Genomic DNA, 18,030 nt, shown 5'->3' with positions numbered 1-18,030 from the left:
GCTGATGTGTGAATATTCTTCACTGGCTCCAAAGGACCAATGCTCTGGGCTAAATGCTTTCCATTTTATGAGGTGCTGACGCTCAGTTTGCTTATACATGAATCTAAGATTTGATTTAACCCCAAATTCCTCTTCAGTTGCAAACCTAGTTGGAATCAAAGCAGTTCCCACAGCTAATGCAGGGTGTGCCATCCTAACCAATGATACATGAACTACCTGATGTATAAACCAATGCCCAGGTAACTTCAATCTTCCTGCCACTGGATTGGCTACGGTGCCAACCCTGAAGGGGCCCACAAACACTTAGTATTTTTAAATACCTTCAGGATAACTAAACCGATTGCCCTACCCTCCACATAAGGGCTGCTCTCCTTTTCACAGCTGCACAATCCTTATGTTTCTTTTACCTTATTGAAGTATTCTTAAATTCACTATGTGACTTCCTTAGGTTTCTATAGATGCGCTGGGGCCCGCATCCAAAAAGTGTCTGGACAGATGGATCGCGATACTTTTTGCCTGGAGCAATTACTGTGCTTCCTTGTTCTGCACTAAAATCACAGCGTCAAGGGTAAAGTGGGCCCGTGATTAAGTGTGCTTTAGTGTGCTGTTGCAGGACAGTGGTGGCAGTGAGGGGTTACTGGCTGTGATGGGGAGATGGGCGAGTGGTCCTGCCTCCATCTTTATCATCTACTATAATAATAGAAATGAGGGGTAACCCGAGAAAGCAAGAAGGCATCTACAATCTCTGGTATGTATGGTATTGTTTATTTATAAAGCGCCTATACACAAAGCAAGCGTTTCAAAGCTGTTAAGGAGGGAGCGAACAAGGGGAAAAACAACAGTCATTCAGAGCCCATGAATTTCTGAACGATACAAGTCTGCATGGGCAGAGTGGGTGCATGCAACAAGTGCATATATTACAATGAACAGTGTAGGTAACAGCAAATAGGTCTGATGACGAGATTCTGCCGTTTTTCCAAGTGCTTTCAGGCGCCACCATGCAAGGAGGGGAGAAATGGGGAAAACAGATAGACGATCTTCAAGGCATGGTGCATTCAGGTGGTGGAAGTGCGCAGACAGGTGGAGGGGAATGGGGGACAAGTGCAGGGGTTGGGGGAAGGGGTGGGGGAGTGGACCAAGTGAGCCCAGTCAGCCAGAAGCTGGGGGTAAGTGCTGGGAGATGCCACTCTCATGGCTCATTGATCAAGTGCAGTAACAATGAGTGAAATGCAAGGCCGGGAGGCAAGTGCGAGAGGACTGGCGAGGGTGCCAGGGACCAGTGAGACTCTGAGGTACACCAGGCAGCCAGTCAGCAGGCTGTACGGAAAAGGAGGGAGAGAGGGATAGAGTGGAGAGAAATGTTAGCAGGGTAGAGGGAGAGAGAAGGAAGAGGAGAAGAGGAAAGTTTTAAGGAGGTTCTGGAACTTAAGGAGATCAGGCTCAAGACGGAGTGTGGCAGGGAGGCTATTCCAGAGGGAGGCCCCTGCAGAGGATAAATATCTCCCTCCAAATCTCTGCTTGGAGAACCGGCTCACTCCCAGAAGGTTGGAGGTAGATGAGCGGAGGGCTAGGGAAGGACAGTATTTAGGTAGGCAACGTTGCAGATACGTAGGTCCCAGCCCCCAGAAAGACTTGTGGACAATGCAGAGAGTCTTGAACTTGATCCTTGCAGCCACGGGGAGCCAGTGGAGGGATTTCATGCGGTCCCTGGGCTTGAGGCCAAAGATAAGTCTTGCGGTTGTGTTCTGGATGAGTTGCAGTAGGCGTAGAGCAGAGGCAGGGGGATTGAGAAAGAGGCTTTTGCAGTAGTTGCAGCCTTGAGAGAACCAGGGCTCTGGAGACAGTGAGCCCTTGGGGGAAGGTGAGAAAAGGAAGAGTACCTCTGAGGAGGTGTAGCTGGTAGTTGGACTTTTTAGAGATGTCTGAAATGTGAGTCGAGAAGCGGAGAGTGGAGTTCGAAGATGGCCCCAAGGTTTTTTGCCTCGCAGGTGGGTGCGGGCGCAGGGCCAAGGGAGGACGGCCAGAGTGAGAGAGGGAGAGCGGGAGCAGGAGTACCAATGCTAATGATCTCAGTCTTACTGGCGTTGAGACAGAAGTCGTTTGCAGCAGGCCATGACTGAATTGAGGACAGACAGTCAGATATGAGCGAGGTAGAGGAGGTGGCTGAGGGTAGACTGAAGGAGAGATGCGTGTCATGCGCATAACACTGGAAGTTAGAGATGAAAGTGGCAATCACACGTGCAACGGAAGTCATATAGACATTGAAGAACCAGCTGGATAGGTTAGAACCCTGGGGAATGCCACAGGTTGAAATAATGATAGTATAGAGAAAGGACCCAAGTTCCACCTGGGATGGGCGGTTGGAAAGGAAGGAGGTTAACCACACCAGAGCCTGACCTGTGATTCCCAGGGTGTCATGCAGACATGCAATCAGGATGTTGTGGTTTAGTGTGTCAAAGGCAGAGCAGAGGTCAAGAAGAATGAGGACAGAGGGAGTGTTAGTGTCGGGATTTGAGAGCAGGTCTACACAGATGTTCAGAAGAGCAGTTTCCGTGCCTCTGGATGCTCTAAAGCCAGACTGATGGCCGTGGAAGCAACCAGCAGTTTCAGTGTGGAGGGTGAGCTGAGAGATAGCCAGCTTCTCCAGGAGTTTGCCCAGGAAAGGGGTGATAGAGATAGGGTGGTAGTTTGCCAGAATGGAGTGGTTGGCAGGGGGTTTCTTAAGTAGAGGGCGCACAAGGGAATGCTTAAGAGAAGTTGGGAAAACTCCAGTGGCAAAAGAGAGATTGCAGAGATCACACAAGGCTGCAGCGAGAGAGTCAATGTTGTCCTTGATGGTTTTGGAGGGGCAGGTGTCCACCTGTTTGGATGAAACCTTCACAGACCGGACTTGTCTGGCGACCTCATCAGGTGTGACCGGAGTGAGAGAAGAGAGAAGAAGTGGTGGAGGGGCCAAGGGAGGCTCCAGAGGTGTTGGTGAATGAGTTGGAGTGGAGGAGAGAGAGAAAAGGATGTCTTGGGTTTTTGCTGTGAAGTGTGCAGCCAGGGCCGAGCAAAGGTCCTGCATGGGTGTGACAGAAGAGGAGGCTGCTGCAGGATTGGCCAGTTCCTTACAGACTTTGAAAAGTTTGCCCATGTTGTTTGATGCTGCAGAGAAGCAGGCTTGAATAAAGGCTCTTTTCTTGGTGTGGATGCAGAGTCGATATTGCCTTTGAAGGAGGCGGCAGGCCAGTTTGTCAGAGGATCCACCCGATGCATTCCATTTCCGCTCAGCTGCCGTACACTTGCGTTTAAGGGCAGCCAGATCGGAATCACACCAATTGTTGCACTTTTTGGAAGGCTTCAGTCAGACCCTCATGACAGGGGTAAGAGTATCAAGGGTGTTCGAGATAGAGTGATTGTAGTTAGCAAGGGCTGTGTCAGGGTGGGAGTCACCCGCAGGAGTAAGAGGCGGAATGTAGGTGGAGGCAAAGGCAACCGCAGTCACTTTTCATGGGTCTGGTGACTTTGAGACCGAGTGGCCACGCCAGGGGTGCCGATGCAAGAGGAGAGCTTCAAGTGTGTTGAGCGAGGAGAGTGGTCTGTCCAAGAGAGAGAGGTAGTGAGAGGAATAGAGCGAGGGATGCCAGTAGAGATGAAAACATCCAAAGTGTGGCCCGCTGTGTGCGTGGAGCCAGAGGGTAAGATAGAGAGGGAGAGAGAATGGCATAGGTTGCGGAAGGATCCTGAGGAGTCAGGAGAGCCCAGATGGATGTTGAGATCACCCAGCAGGAGGAGGTGAGAGGAGGGGAAAGTAGAGAGGTCAGGTCAGCCCATTCCGATACGAAGTGAGTGCACTGTCCTGGTGGGCGATAGAAGGTGGATATAAGGAGAGAAGATATAGGAGAGAGTGAGAGCAATGCAGACTACGCACTGGAACGAGGAATAGGTCCGAGTAGGGATGATGGACACAGGTATCCATTCTGGGAAGATCAGGGCCACTCCCCCTCCTGTCTACTTGGGCCTGGGAACAGAGAGGATCTTGTATCCTTCAGGGAGGAGTGCGTCAAAGCTCATGACAGAACTGTCCTTGAACCATGTCTCTGTGATGGCAAGCACATCTTTTTTTTATTTATTTTTTATTTTATTTTGGTTGGTTAAGATAAATTAACCTTTCAAAACAAATTTTCTACATAAATGATTCATTAAAATACATAGTTTCCATTATCAATCATCATTAGTTAAAATATGCACATAAAAATGTCAGTATTTTCAAAATTCCCAAAAGGAAGAGACAAAATTACATAAATGCAAATCACATTATTTTCATTGCAAATCACATTATTTACATAAATCAAGGAAAGAACCCGAGTTACATTCATCAATGATTACATTTATAAAAATAGTGATTAACTAACTCAGACTTAGAAAAACCACACACCAGAAAAATTCAGTTTTGGATAGCACTAATCTCAGTATTACGATAAATCAACATAGAAGTCTGATTGAGGAGTCAGCTGTATGCAATGTTGATTTTAGAAACTGCATAGTAGCTATTCTTATTGAAATTTTCGGTGTGGCAAACAATTCATACCATAATTCGTTATCAGAGCGAGATATGCAATGTGACTGAGTTAGTTTGTGGAGAATTGTTTCTCTTTGCTTTTTAGAGCAACACATACAATCAGTATGTGTTTAAGAGTCTCTTCCATTCCAGCAAGTTTCCAAAATCAGCATTGTGCAGCTTCTGCTTTGATTAAACCTCTTCTCAATAAAATCTGATTCGTTGGCCATAAATTCAAGCGGAATCTTAGAATTTGATTTCTCAATGTAGCTGAAGGACATTTCAATAAATATTCAGCAGCTTGTCGGAATTTTTTATGACCAAACAGTGCTCTATCAAAATCTTTTAGTTCTAGACATTTTTGTTGAGTGCAATGCCAGTCAAATTGATACAGCTTCAGTTTTGCCCTGTGCGGATTATTGAGTAGCAAGTCTAATGGAATGTTTGCTTCACTCAGGTTTTCAAGCACAGTGGTTCTCCACTTCATTGGAAACAGATGTTGAGAGCGCAATAAATAGTCTGCTAATGTTGTTAACACATTGTTTGCCGTTAGGCCTAAAAGACATTTTCGAAGGAGGCTGCATCTTTTCCAGGCAGCTTGGATGTGTATCGAAAGGGTGCCCAATTCAAAACGCAGAAAGGCATTTGCGGTTGAGTTAGGAAGGTTAAGTGTTTTTTTCCAGAACTGGGCCTTCCATTCTATCCCAATACCCTCGTTTTTGAGGAGTCCAGGTTTCAGCCCCATAGGTGATGATGGGAATTACCTTTTGTAGGTAAAATGTTAAAACATGGGAACAAGAAAACTTACCAAACTTGGCTAGAAGTATTTTGGCCTGCGAGATTAAAGATGAGAGTTTCCTATTTATACTGCTTTGTTGTGACTTGTTCGAGGCTGAGTTGCTAAACATAGTACCAAGTTATTTGTATTCATTAACTAACACTAATTTTTGATTTAGCAAAATCCATTCATTGTGTTTCCGATGTTTCAAGTTAGTATTTCTCAATTCCATAACTTGAGTTTTTTCCAGATTAAGTGTTAGGTTGTTCTTGACAACAAAAGATTCCAGCTGATTAAGTAGCAACTGAAGTCCACTGGGCGTTTGTGAGATTAGGACCAGGTCATCCGCATAGAGAAGCCATGCGATAATTTGCTTGCCAAGCTTGGGTGCATCATTGGTTACCTTCAGAAATTCTGTGCCTATGTCAAAAATGAACAAATTAAATAGGGTTGATGCGAGAATGCAGCCTTGTTTGAGGCCGCGTTTAGTATGGATGACTTTGGATAACAACCCATTCAGGTTCAGTTTGACTTACATTGTGGTGTTAGAATGTAGTAACTTTATTAGCGAGATGAGAGAAGGTGGGCAGCCAAAGCTCGACAATTTGTTAAATAGTAACTGTTGGTCGACAGAGTCGAATGCGACTCGAAAGTCGACAAAGGCCAAGTAGAGAGGTTGCTGTTTTGTTGCATAGGCTGCTTTAATAGCATTAAGTGTAGTTATATTAATAGCAGTACCAAGGCCCGCTACGAAGCCCGTCTGAAAGGGGTCGCGTCGGTTTTCATTAAAGGACCAAGTGTTAAGATCTCTCAGAATAATTCTGGTAAAGATTTTGCCAGGTGCGTCAAGAAGCGATATTGGGCGATAGCTCGCTGGGTTCATACGATCCCCTTTCTTATAAATGGGGACTATCACGGCTTTACACCTGGATAGAGAGGAATACAGTATATAAGATACTGGCCCACAGATTCGGATTCTGTTTTAGGATATAATTTGACAGACTATCCGGGCCTGGGGCTCTAGATGAGCCTGCTCTATTAATGTAGAATATATAATTCCAATCGAATTTAAGAGAAAACGAGGAGTCAACCGACCTCACTAGCTCTTGATCGCAGTAATTTTCATAAAGTACTCAATCCAACATTTCTCAGATACACCGTTAATTTGAGATGATAATTGTGAACACGTTGTGCCTGAGTTGATTAGCTTCCAGATTTGAGAGGTATTTTTGTCTGTGCCACATGAAGCCACTGCTCACCATCTTTTTGATAAATCTTTGCTTTATACGCCCTTATCCAGTTTTTGTAATCAGTCTTTATTTTACGCAAAGCCGAGTCATGATATTTCGGCAAAAGAAGCAAGGATTGCCTTTTCTGTTTCCGAAATAAGGACTTTCTATGTCTGATTGATTGGTCAAATACATGAGTAGGATGGGTGTTATTATATATTTTGCCATCGGATGTACTAGGAGAGGCAAATAGATGCATTTTTATCATGGTATTCTAGAGGAATAAGTGTTTCCTCTAAGAGAAGACGATCATTAACTAAATCTTTGCCCAACGCTTCTAAGGCAGGATTTGTCCAGTGTAATCTATTCAGCTGAGAACTGACATTCATATTTTTTAGCTGTTGTTGACATACCTGTACTTTGCCCTGAGCATGGACCATGAATTCAATCGTCAACATCAGATGATCACTATCCAAGGAAGGCAAAATAACGAACTTGGAGATCTGATTGAATAGCGTTCTATCTACATAAACATAATCAATGATTGCTTTATGTTGTCCACTTGACCAAGTATGGGAAGGTGGGATATCAGTTTTAAGAGCACCATTCAGCATTAACAGATCCCAAGTTTCCACAAAGGAAGACCACTGAGAGACCCGTTCCGAATTTCCTTTTTTGGATGGCAGAAGGAGATGAATATTCAGATCTCCAGCCAAAATAATATGTGCGATGCTAGAGGTGGCAACAATGTTTTCCATAATTGTATTGAGACCCTTTAAAAAAATGGAGGTTAGAATAGCCACAGGAGTCCAATAGAGATTAATAATTGCAATTTTTGTGTTCTGAATCGAAATTATAGATCATTGCATAAAGGAATTCGGAGAGGGACAATCAGCTACATTGGTTATAGTGGAAATGTCAGAAATTATTGCTAGACCAGACATTGGTCTACCTTTCTGGCCTTTAATCGCAGGGACCAGATGAATGTGATGGCGATCCCAGGATGGAGAAACCATTAACCAAGTCTCTTGTAGAAGCACTACATCAAAGTTTGTTATTATACAATTTGAGTTGTTCAATAAGTGCTTGTGTCCTCTGGTATTCCAACTCAGAATTCTGATTTTATGTGTAAGGGGACATGACTCATCAAATACTAGTTATGCATTTTTACAACAGCAGCAGTTACTGGGTTTTGTTGCAGATGTTGTGCTTTCTTTTGGGAAAGTTGCAGGGATTAGTCCCACAGCTTCCATTCTTTCTGATTGTTGTATGCCCTCAATTAGGGGACTTTCACCATTGGTAGGAATTAATTTGAATCCAAGTTCAAAAAGCGCCGATCTCGCAGACCATATGATGTTAAAAATGACACGAGGTCTATTCCATAGACAAGAAACAGTCAAGTCATTTTCATCAGGAAATTCGACCCGGTCAATGTCTCCTGAGGCAAGATCCTCCAACATTGGGATATCAGAGAATATTTCCATGATACTCCTTCTATTCATAGTGTATGTTGAAAAGGATCCTCCTCGACAACTAAGGAATATTGAATGTAGTTGAGGGGGCTTTTCGTTCCTACTGCCCGAAATCATTGAGGCCACTTTCTTTATACGTGGTACTTCTTGAGTAGAGTTTGATTTCTCAATCGCTGCTGGGAGCTGAAATGAGACATTTCTAGAATTCGGCCTCTGATCTACAAATAATGAGGAGTCATGATTAGGGCCACAAGTGGATGATTTCATGGCGGACTTAAGTGTTTTTTGTTCTAAGGTTAGGGCCACTAGGCAGTCCCTAATCGAGGATAGAATATCATTTTGCGTATTTGCCTGTAATACCGGTACAGATGGTGTAACAAAGAAATTCTTTGTGTCTGTGACAGTCTCTTTATTTCGAAGCAGCAAAGTGATTGGATTATCAGTAGCTTCGGAATTCTGCGTTGGAGTTTTAGGGATGACAAAGGTGGATTTCGTCAGCGGATGTAACATAACCGGATTTGGTTGAAATTGACGCATGTGATCATCCACGGCTTTCCTAAGTTCTACTTGAGTAGGTAGAGGATCGGAATGACCCGAGTTATTTTTAGAGAAAATCTTAGCTGATGCTATTAACTGCACCTCAGCAGGTGAATCTTTGCACTCATTTTCGCATTCTTCTACCACCTGTACCAATTCATCCAGTGGAGAGTGATTTAGATCTATCTGCAAGCCACTCACCCTGTCATTTGTAGTTCTTTTCTTTTCTTGTACCAAATTAGTGTATTTTTTAGTTATAGCATTAGATGCCAATCTTGAACCATTCACTGACTTTGAAAGATATTTGATTAACTGTTTAGTTTGGCCAGTTGATGCCCTCGTAGATTTTTGATTTTTTGTTTTTTTTTTACATTTGTATTAAGTTCAGATTTTTGTTTCTTAGAGTTTTTATCAAAAATCATATACGCTTCTTTATGTATCTGTACGCTTTCTGCTATAGGAGGTGCCTTATCAGAAGAAGTCACAGGTAATTCATCGGTAGGTATCGGAGGCAACAAGGGCACTGCAACCAGCAACTCCACTGGAGTCTCACGAATGATGCCCTCTATGAATGGAACAGCAGCTTTTAGAGATAGTGTGGTTTTATTGGTTGAACACCGACTGCATTGAGAGCCAAGCTGATCAATAACCAGTTTTAGTGTGGATACAAGCTCTGGTATCTGATTAAATGATGACAGAGCAGCTTTTTCATCAAGCACCTGCCTCTGGGCCAAAGAATCAGCAATCGATTTTTGCCAAATGGCACTGTGTTTGATGTTATCAACAATAGAGTTTACTTTAGAATCAAGAACTTCGAATAATTTTGCAAGAGATGTTATAGCAATATTCATCACTTCTAGCGTTATTATTGGGGATTTTTTCAAGAGCGACCCCCTGGTTATAGCAGAGTTGACGCGATCTGGTTTTCTTGGGGTCGGAGGAATGAATGAAATGGAGGTTTCAGTTTCAGATGTGCTTTAATTCTGAAATAAAACAGGAGATTTAGAAAGATCATGATTATCTTCTTTGGCAAAGAAACAAGAGTTTGATGACTGAACATCGATGATAGCTTCATCAACAGCATTGATGACACTTTTAGACTTATTTAATGAGTTCACAACATTGCCTGTACGGGCATTTTGTAAAATCATGGAGTCTGATAAAGAGATATTACATGGTTGTTCGTAGCCTTTGTTACTGGCATTTGGATCCAATGTTGTTGGAAAGCTCATTAAGGGTTGTTTTGTGGTCAGACATTCTTGATTACCAGGGAGTGGTTGAGCCTCTACGTTTGAGACACTTAAATTCACTAATTCAGGCATTTTCGCCATCAAACGACATGCAATGCTCTAAACCCAAAGTCTCGAATATCGCCAGCCGGTGTATTAGAGCGAGTATGCTTCCTCCCAGCTCGTTTGTCCGGTTGAGGGCCTTTTGTGAAAGGGCGAGCTGACTTCGGAGTTAGGAGAGGACTGTCTTTATGTAAGGAGTCGCATAACGCACGTAATCGTAAAGGACAAGGCATGTCCATGCGTAAGTTATAGATTTTACCTCTTTTGTCAGTCATAATTGACAAAAATATGTTGATAAAAATGTATTTGGTAAATTATAGATATAGGCGTTTGTGCTATTAATCATGTACCATACACCAGATTAATCAAAGTAACGGTTTGAAGCGCCGCCTCGCTTTATCATAAAGAAATAATTAAAGGATAAAAGAAAATATTTGAGTATTAGACAATTAAAAAGCACACAAGGAAAACACATTAGAGGTAATTCCACAGTTTAAAATAATCCGCATTAAAGACTAACCCACCCCACATGCCCCAGCGCCACAGCGAAGCGGCAAAGCAGGACTTTCAGGGGCTTCCACGGGTGCGCGCGCGTGCTGCGCGCGCACCGTTAAATAGGCACGCCCACTGAAGGTAGGGTGCAATGCCTAAACAAAGAAAATAAGAGATGTAAGTGACTTATTACATCAAAAAAGTCAATCTCTGTGCTCCTTAAGAATTGTTCTTCACCTTGTGGTAGTTACAGTTTGATGAGCCAAAACGTAGTAAGCAAATCCAAATGAAGTCCAGAATTGCTTGAAGAGCGAGCCGCGGCAAAGCGGGACTTTCAGGGGCTTCCACGGATCACATATTCGCAGGAAAGCGCAGTGGACGGGGAGCGAGATGGCGGCGGGCTCCTTCACACACATCGGCAGCAGGAGCCTAATTACAGAGTCCACGAGGGAGGCAAGCACATCAAGATCCATGAGTACAAGGAGGTTGCAGATGTCAGACGAGTGTTTGACAGCAGAGCGAGAGTTAAGCGTGGCAATATGGAGAGGTTTGCCATCTGTGAAGGTCTTCTGCGGGGGGCGCAGGGGACAGCGGTCCCCCCCACACACTCTAAGGGTGGCAGAAGAGCCAGAGGGATAGTGGAGGGTGGCGGAGGAGCCAAGGCCGAGAAGGGAGCCAGGACAGTGAGGAAAGGCAAGGCAGTCTGTGCAGAGGAGGTGGGCACAGTAGGCAAGGGAGCCTGTGCAGAGGAGAATGAAGGCACAGACAGCAAGGGAGCCTGTGCAGAGGATGAGGAAGACCCAAGTAGGCAAGGGAGCCTGTCCAGGGGAAGAGGTAAGGTTTGAGAGGCGAGGTAGGAGCCTGTCAAAGAGGAGAAGTTTGGGTTGAGGACCCTGAACCATGATGGGTCCATTCCGATAGACATTAATGATGACCCTGGAAATGGTGAAGAGGTCAAGGAGGACCTCCCAACGGGTGCCACCGTTAATGGGAGAAGAGGCGATAGGAGAGAGAAAGGCGACCATGTGGAGAGTCCACAAGTCGGGTGAGGGAACGACAAAGAGGATGTCTGTGAGAGTCTCTGGCGGACCCCGTGACATAGGTGTCTGCAATAGGAAGGCCTGGGTTGGAGCCCAGTATGTCCTTCTTAAGTTTCTTTCGGACAGATTTAGTGATAGGAGAGGGATAGGAAATAGATAAGCAGTTAGAGAAGATAAGAGAGATAGATAGCAACATGGTAGCTGCACTGGTGAGGAGGACACTTACCAGGCTAATGTACTGAGGCACAAGGAAGGGGTGGGGGAAGCGGGGAAAACACAGAGGCTGAGGGACAGTGGGTAGGGTGTGGCACAGAGGACAAGGTAGGATGTGTAGGATGTTAATGCAGGATGTACTCAAAGCAAACACTATTTTTAAAAGGTAGTAAAGTAACAGTTGTGCAGCCAGCAAAAAGCATTTTTTTTAAAAAATGTTAACAGCAAGTACACAGCCGTATTCGATTTTAGCTAAAGCAGAATGAAACACAATGCAGCATGGTGCAAGGGTAACAGAAGCACCCAAATTTGAATTAAGTAACATACCCCAAAAACGTTTTGAAATGCAGAAACACTGAATGCAGATAGTGCAAGGGAAACAGAAACACTGATATACATGTATGAAAGAAGTAGATGTAGTAAAAAGGAATGAGGTTACTTAAGAAAATGGATCGAGAGTACAGCATTGGCAATGCCTCAGGCGTGTTAGTAATGGTAGAACAGCCAAACTCACAGTAATTACTGCAGGGATCGTGGGAGGCCTTTAGTCCAGAGACAGAGGACCAGTCCAGGAATAAGTCTGGTGGATGGGACATGGAACAGAGTTTTCTATGGCCCTCCACAGCCCGGACAGGCTCCTTTGAAAATGGTCCTTTGAAACAAGAGCCGGCTATTCATCTTCCGGCTCCTGATTGGCTTGAAATGAAGAAGGAAGGCCAATCAGAGTGAGGCATAAAACTGAGCACTCGGTGAATGGAAAAATAAAGCAGCAATTTTAAAGGTGCAAAGAACACAAAGGCAATGCATGGCCCACTGGCCAAAAACACATCCAAAGCATGAACTAGCACATGCTGTTGGAGGGGTGCGTAGCAGCAAAAAAGTGAAAGCCAGCGATGGCAAAATTAATATATTTCGCGCTCACCACCACGCATGCTCTAAATGCCCTAAATTGCAGTCCCAAGCCCCTTCAGGGCTTACCTTCTCAGCTGTGATGTTGGAATTCACAGCTGTCCTGCAGAGATGATGAAATTCAGCTTCAGATGCAGCCAGCAGGAAGGAGCTGCTCGTTTCAGCTGGAGTGGACACAATGCAAGGTCAGGCACTGTTCTTGCGGTTGGATATATCAGGCCACACTGGTGGTAGCTCAGCACACCATTCAATGGTAAGGCCTACCATGGAAAGGGATGATGCTGAAAATACTCTAGTGGAAAATCACAAAAGGCGGGCAGGCGCAACAATTACAGATTTCTTCCAGCCTGAGCAATAGTAAGCTGGAAAAGAGGGGATGATGATAAACAAGGAGATAAATGGCTCTTGTTATTCTATGGTGGATAACAATTATTTGTTGAATCCCTGCCTTTCTTTGCAGAATGAGATAGCAAATAGTCAGAGATCTGAGAGTGTGGCTGCATTTGCTGTCTTGCAAGAAACCTGTGTTAACAGTTACTCCTCGAACAATGCTCCCCGCAAGAAATCAGAGCAAATGGGCTTCAGGGAGTGCTGTGCACCAATGGTGTCAGACTTTCGGCTTCTCAGTTTATGTTCGTGGAGAGTTCCTTGGATTATAGTGAGCATGGAAAAAACGGGAACTCTGATATTGTTGAATCTTCGCTTAGCACTCTGCAATTTGCGGTCAAGATTCTATTAAAACTATGCCATAAAATGAAGAATTGAGCATAGAAGGGGACACATTGGCTCGATAAGATGAAAAATATAGCAGTCATCTAGCTGTGCTTCAGCAACGGAAGTGATGCCAAAGGCAGGTGATAAATGCACAGAGCACAATGTTTTAAATACTGTGCAACCTATTCCCCCGACTGAGAAGATTGATCTAGATTTGTTGGCTACTCCTCTTGATCAACACAACAGCACTATAATTGACAAGGAAAATTCTGTGGGATTTGATGTTACCCAAAAGGAAAGGTGCCATCTGAAAAGGCTGAATATACAAAAATCTAAACAAATGAAAAAGAAAGGAATCACCAGTAGTACTAACAACATATAAAGAATCACTCTGCAACAATTGTCAATACGAGGAAGGCTAGGAAGAAAGCTAATCGCTGAACGAAGAGAGAAGCCGTGAAAGACTGGCTTAGCTAAATGGGTTATTCACCCCCAACATTATGGGACAGTACAGGAGGATCAATTGAACTTGGTCTCCTTTGATTCAACAGGCAATAATAGTATGGTTACTCGGGTGAGCCCTGTGTAGCAATGAAATCCCCTTAAGTGTGTGAAGAACTGCTGCGTTTACGAGTTGTGTCTGGTACACATGTGAAGCCACAGTGGAGTGAGAATAAAATACCTGATCAAGTCATACGGGAAGAAGGCGGTCCTAAATCATTACTAAGTTATTTCTGGAAGACAAGGACATCTGGCTGAATTGTTCCCATTTATTGTCTTTTCTTAATCTTATACCTCCCTTGCAGGTTTTGATATCAGCTGATTTCAATTACAATGATACTGATGACCAGGCAGCCTTTCCCATTAGGAAGGTCCAATGTTACACTAAGGAGACAGTTGCCTTAATTATCTCATACATGTTTCATTTCTTAAAAATGGGCTATGATTTACAGCTAATAAACTGCATTCCAATACACAGAGGCCAGATATACGCTGGAACTTGAAAGTCAGCATGATGCATGACGGAAGAACAGTGTCCAGGGTAAAGGCCTGGGGTGCATGGATGGCGAGTGAGGATGGCTGTCCCTGTAAATCCATATAAAGGCCATGAATTAATGCTGTCTTGGGTTTGGAACACAAACATTTTTCTAGCAACACTTATAGTCATTCCATCCTGGAGAATTATGACATTATACAAGAATGCTCGATGACACCTACATTTTATTTAGATGGGTATGATACATTTCAAAAGTAGACAAAAAGTTTTTAGGGTAAGGGCTTCTGGCGGTCTTATTGCGGGGCGTAATAACTTAATTGCTTCCGATTATGAATTAATTGAGATGGATGGAAATGTCTTGGCAGCTGAACTTGATTTGGAAATGTAACTTAATAGGAGGCTGTTAGTCATAAATGTTTATGACCCGCTTGGTAGGGAAATGACAGACAGTAAAAAAGAAACTGTCTCTGAACTACTAATGAAATGAGGGCTAACTAATGAAAATGGTTGGATTCTGCTGGGTGGGGACTTGAATGCTTGCTGCAAATACATTACTAAGATTGAAATCTAAAGGTGGAAAGGGGGTCTATAGTGATCATGCAATGATTAGTCTGCAGGTGGAAACTGGTAAAACATCATTCACTAAGGCCGAAATTGGAGACTTGAGTGTGAACAATGGTGGCAATAGACTGATATGGTCAAAGAAAAACGTTTGTAAATCTAATACTTTGTTGGTACAGAATCAGTAAGCGACCATGGCTCATCTCTGGTCTAAGACTAGTAATGAGTACAACGGTTCTCTGATCACATTGATGGCATTTCCATAGCTGGTTCTTATGAAGGGAACCACTACTCAGCTCCCTATGACGCAGAGATTAAAAGGGCCAAGCGTAAATGGTGTCAGGAAATCAGAAACTTTTGAAATACTAACCCACCAGGGAACAATTGAGGGAAAAGATGAGAACTTGTAAAAATCATTACAATAATTGGGTTAAGCGAAGAAGATCCACAGAGAGAAATACTCTGTGGCAAATGCTGTTAGCAGCCCTTGGCAAGGGTGACTATGGACAAGTGTGGGAAAGGTTGCGTTACTTATCTGTAACTATTGTTCTGCAGCATGGGTCTGTCATGGATTCACATGCTCATGAATATTACCCGTCAGGTTGGGAATCCTTGGTAAAAGAAAAAACAGTTTCACTTTAAAACTATATTTCTCCTTTAAACCAATCACTGTCCTCTTGGTCATACTGCCCCCATCCAATGACTGTCCTCTCCCTAAGCCCCACCTCTGGCAGCCATCTTCAGATTTGGTAAGCAGGTAAAGTGGAAGTATGATCAAGAAGAGCTGCAGAGGGGTGGGCGGATGGCTCGCATATGAATCCATGCCAGACACAAGCTGGAGAACAATAGTTACATGTAAGTAAGTTAACCTTCTCCAGCATGGGGTCTGGCATGGATTCACATGCTCATGAATAACAAATACACAGCAGTACAACATTACACAACCACAGGAAATGGCAAGGCTCAAAAGAAGCAATCAACACTTACCCCTGGAACAGACTCAACTCAAGCAAACAGGTTGCGCAGCACTGCCTGGCCGACTCTGGACGCCTCCCTGGAATCCCTGTCGACGCAGAAGAACTTCGTGAAGGTATGCGTGGGCCTCCACGTTGCAGCCCTGCAGATGTCAAGCAGGGGCACACCAGAAAGGAATGCCATTGTCGCAGCAATCGCTCTGGTGGAATAGGCTCTCAGACGGCCCGGCAGAGGCCAGTTTACCAGTCAATGACAGTGCATGATGCAGCCGGAAAGCCACCTTGAAATGGACAAGGCCTTCCCATGGTTCACAGGACCAAAGTTCACAAATAATTGAGAAGTCTTCCGAAAACTCTTCGTATGAGTTACATAGAACTTCAAGGCACGAGCAACGTTCAGCGAATGCAGGGCTGTCTCCGCCGGCGACAAAGGTGTCGGGAAGAAGGCAATACCAAGTGCATGTTGAAGTGGAACTCCGACGGAACCTTCTGAATGAAGCAGTACCACCTTTGATTTGTGTAAAGTCAGATACGGTTGCTTGCAGGATAGGGACTGGATCTCACCCACACGTCTGGCAGAGGTGATGGCCACAAGGAAAGTCATTTTCCACGAGAGAAACTTGAGTGGGGCTTGATGCATAGGTTTGAAAGGTGCCCCCATGAGCCTCGCCAGAACCATGTTGAGTTCCACATGCCGTGGCAGCAGCCATCATTGGCCGGAAAGAACGGAAAAGCCCCTTGAGGAACTCCTTGATTAGTCTGTGGGACCACAGAGAGGATCTTCCGGGGACCTGGTGTAGTGTGAGATGGCCGCAGGTTGTACCATGATGGATGCCTGAGCCAGTCCAGCTTTTGCCAAGGACAGAAAAGTATGGAAGGATCTGTGGAGCCGTGACCGGCACAATGTAGCAAAACGCTTCCACTTATGGCCGTAGAATGTTAGAGTCAATGACGCCCTGGCTTTAACAAGGACTTGCCTGCAGTCCGCTGGCAACTCATAACCTCCAAACTCTAAGGCTGCAGGAGCCATGCCCTCAGGTTCAGCGATCCTGGGTCGTGATGAAGGATTGCGCCTCCCTCCCTGGCGAGCAGATCCAGCAGTACCAGCAACTTGACTGGAGGCGACGCTGACAGGCTGAGTAGGTCCGGATATCAAATCTGCCTCAGCCACGCCAGGGCGATCATCATCTTGCATCGACACTGTCCGAGTGTGTTGATGACAGGAAAAGCTGTAAGCGGTGGTACGTGGTGATACTGCTCCTGTCTGGAGATAAGAGTGTGTGAGTGCGCCAATCTGTGATTGTTGTACCTCTCGAACCCTTCACCCCAAAGTACGGTTTCTGTGAGCATACGCCGGCCCATAAAGCTCACCTGTGAATTATGGACGATAAGCTCTCTGTCCTGCTACTTCTGGCAGCGGCGCGTCAAATGGGATCTAGTTCCTTCACTGATCCCTGATAAGGATTAGTCCAGTCCAGCTGCGACTATGCTTCTCCTTATGATTGGTAAGTCTTTCTTGAGCTCTTGTGATGCTGTTCGTTCTCTTTAATGTCTGTATATGTTGCTCCTATTTATGCTAGCAATAATGACTCTCTTCTGTGCAGCTGTGAGACGCGAGACACGGCCGGATGGAAGATGGATGCAACTGCAATGCTCGACAGCAGGTAAGTGATGGTTTAAGGGAAAGCGCAAAGTATGGTGAAGCGCAACCTTAAAGTGACAGTTTTTTCAATGTCTAACCTGGTCTTCTGTTTTTTCTTGCAGGCACTGCTGTCGACGATGGAGCGTGTCGTGCTGCGGTGCCAAGATGAATATTCGGCGTTCCGGAAAGTGTAAAGATGAATACTTGGTTCGCCGAAGAAATGCACAGGTAAGAACAGCTTCCCCCAGTTGGTAAGTATGCTGGCAGGAAGCAGGATGTCCAGGAAGCAGGATCTTCAAAGGTAAGTCTGACCTCAGGCGACAGTGAGCGTTACGCTGCTTGCAAGTGCAAAATAACGTGAAGCGTCTATCTAGAGGACGGGGCAGCATATATAGCTGAGATTGTGGGCACGCCCATTAGGGCCAGCTTACCAGCCACACCCTGCCACTCCTAGAGAGTGAGCACGTGCGAAGGCAATCCATTAGCAGCCACACCCAAGAATACACTTGGGGCTGCTTAATGGATGGAATGTTCAAGGTTAATGCATCTGAAGTGCTATGCCCATAATAAAAGTCTTTTGGTGTTAAATGGATGTTCTGGTTTACTTTTGTTCATGAGCCTGGCGCAGTGTCCACCC

General features: G+C 44.7%; 1 protein-coding gene across 10 annotated transcripts in view; it reads right to left on the bottom strand.

Annotated features, from left to right (window-relative positions):
* Positions 1 to 18,030, bottom strand: part of MYNN (myoneurin) — a 504,100-nt gene that overhangs the window by 247,110 nt on the left and 238,960 nt on the right. The window lies entirely within an intron of this gene.

The sequence above is a fragment of the Ambystoma mexicanum genome, chromosome 10, assembly GCF_040938575.1.
Source record: "Ambystoma mexicanum isolate Mex_15411 chromosome 10, UKY_AmexF1_1, whole genome shotgun sequence".
Taxonomy (NCBI): domain Eukaryota; kingdom Metazoa; phylum Chordata; class Amphibia; order Caudata; family Ambystomatidae; genus Ambystoma; species Ambystoma mexicanum.
Note: the sequence above shows the minus strand (reverse complement) of the source record. Positions and strands in the feature narration are given on the sequence as shown.